Below are 2,839 nucleotides of genomic sequence, written 5' to 3' on the forward strand. Positions count from 1 at the left end.
AATTTTAAAATAATAAAAAAAACGTCCTTAGGCAGGGTTTGAACCCACGTCAACAACAATTTTCGTTACTAGGATGTTACGCTAACTCATTCGGCTACCAGGGTCGACAGCATTTCTCGTTTACTTTGTGGTGCTATATGAAAGTCATGACTCGTGATGTCACCAACAGGATCGCGATATAAACGTCATTCATTTTTCCTACATTGTTGCCAAGCGTAACACCGTTCAGAATGCCTTATGGCTAGAGTTCAGTGTATTTCGAAAATACGCCACACTCACATATTCTCCTCTTCTTCTTCTTTATCGTCTACTTTAAAAAAGGCTTCTCATCTACTTCTTCATCTATTCCAGGAGGACTTAGGCTGCTCTACATGAAGAGAGAAATCCTAGGAAATATCATAGGATTTATCTTCAGAAAAATGTTACGACATATCACATAGCGCATTTTGGGGGTTGCTAGGAATTGTCTCGGACATCGCGAGCCTCGTTCCATTGCGGTTTGTGTCAACGCAAAACAAATTTTGTCTTACAGTATTTTGCGATAGCTGTTAGCCCACTATTGCTTATTTGCGTTATACTGCGAAGGTTCTTAGAAATTGAGGTTTCTGCATTGGCTAATCACCTATTTCAGCGTTCTTTATTACTTACCCAACTTCCATTTACTCTGATGAGTAAACTTATCACCTATCCAAAGCAAAATGTAGTGACACTTTACGCAGCACATGAAGGTAGAAACGTACGATCTTTTTTTCCGTTAATAACTAATAATATAAAGTAAGTCTTTCTAATAAGCAAACCATATCTATGTACTTGATAAGAAGAAAGTATGCTCTAAGGGTTTCTGTTATCTTGAAGACTATAATAATCTGGAAAAATGAAATGAAATGAAATCTTTAGTTTTACGTCCCACCGTTATGCCGGTTAGGCTAAAGGAGACGGTGATGATGAGTAATGAATCAAATGGTGGAATGAAGAAAGGAGGAAACGGGAGAATCCCGAGAAAAACCACGAGCACGGTGTTTGTCCACCACAAAGTCCACACGGCGCGAGCTGGGATCAAACCAGGGACCTCACGCACCGGAGGTGAACGCTCTACCACTGAGCCACCGCGCCCCCATTATAATAATCTGGAAACTAAATTCCAATAATAATAATAATAATAATAATAATAATAATAATAATAATAATAATAATAATAATAATAATAATAATAATAATAATAATAATAATAATAGGTATTAGTATCATTAATGTACAGGTGTTGTAAAGGTTAGTGGTAGCCAAAGAAAAACAAATTACACAGCATGAATTTTACATATTCCTTCTTTCTTCTTTTTGTATAATACAGATCCAATTATAACTGAACGATACATCTAATTGCAATGCTTGGCTTATTTCTTATACTCAAAACAGACCCTCAAAATCATGGCTTACTAACATCAACCAAGCCATGATTCCAAGTTTCTGCACGATTATTAGTTATATCACCCCTACTTGTGTTCTCATGCACTTTTCATAGTTCTCTCGCAAATAGTTCTTCTTAAACTCACTGCAAGTGTATTTCGAAAAGCAATTAGAGAACAACGCTCCATTAAATAGGTTGACTTGGAGTGAAAAAAAAAAGTGAATCCTTTTAATATCTTCTAGTTCCTTATTTATGTTCGATAGGCTTAGCTGTTGATTTTTCTCTAAATAGACTGGGTCAAATGGAAAAAGCATTCCTTAGATTAACACTATCATGAAATACAACTTTCACTGCCTGATGAAAAGCAAGTTCAAAGTCAACAATTATTCCTTTTGAATTTAAAAAAAAAAAAAAAACTCTTGATTCATTACATGATGACTCATAATGTCAGTGGAAGAGAGATTACCTCTGGTGCGTGGTGTCCCAGGTTCGATTCCAGGCCAAATAAATATAGTGGACAGCAATCGTGTCTGTGGATTTTCTCGGACATCGCCGGCTACGATCCCTTAGCGCCTTACCATATTCCTCTCGTAACATGAAATTTGCTTACAGGGGACAGTTGACCTTTCGGTCGTTGTGGCGCCACTAACGTGCACTAAACAGAAGGACGTGTAGTGTGGTCAGGATTGCCCAAAAATAGTCTAAATAAGGGATGGGTTGACGACTTTCAATGAGTATTAACGGGAAGGTTTTAATAAACATGATCTAGTGGTAGAATATGAACCAGGCATCACATAAAAAAGTAATCATTTTAGACTGAAAGAAATACAAAAGTATGAACTAATACAAAAAGTTAATATAGATCTAAGAAAAAATAGGTAAATCTTACTTTTAAAACATCTACGTAATCTAAACAATTTCAAAAATCCTACTTCACGCTTGACTTAACTGTACTTATATTTTTTTTCAAGTTTGGATTTTTCTTTAGGCTGTCGAAAAACTCAGCTGTCAACAACTGGGCATAAACACATATTTCTGTGTCAGTCCATTTCAAATTCATATGTGAGAAAACTCTCTCCACAAATGAATTTGACGGTGGGATCCTTGAGACGACTTTAAATAAATTTGGCAACTCGGAGCTTTTCTGAAATAGCATTTGCCATTTACTGGCCACACTCATGACTTTAAAAATTGCGGGCTTTAAAGTAGTTGTCTGAGGTAAATTTGTCATTTGGGCAAAATATGGGACTTTTGCTGTCTGGTATCGAAGCTCCCCGGGACGCGAGACAAAATCATAAAATAAGGGACTGTCCCTTAAAATCCGGGACATTTGGGAATCCTGAGTGTGGTGTTTTACGTGATTTTTCTCCTTGCTAAAAAAAAAAAAAAAAAAAAAAAAGACGTCGCGTGGCGTGTGTAGGCACTATAGTTGCA

The 2,839-nt window shown here is 36.5% G+C and overlaps 1 non-coding gene across 1 annotated transcript; it reads right to left on the bottom strand.

The window, feature by feature from the left end:
* Window positions 1–1,041: 1,041 nt before the first annotated feature.
* TRNAR-CCG (transfer RNA arginine (anticodon CCG)) lies at window positions 1,042–1,113 on the bottom strand. The gene has a single exon. It is a non-coding gene; the product is annotated as a tRNA-Arg (tRNA).
* Between the last annotated feature and the right edge of the window lie 1,726 nt (window positions 1,114–2,839).

Source organism: Thermobia domestica, chromosome 2 (genome assembly GCF_964235325.1).
Source record: "Thermobia domestica chromosome 2, izTheDome1.hap1.1, whole genome shotgun sequence".
Taxonomy (NCBI): Eukaryota; Metazoa; Arthropoda; class Insecta; order Zygentoma; family Lepismatidae; genus Thermobia; species Thermobia domestica.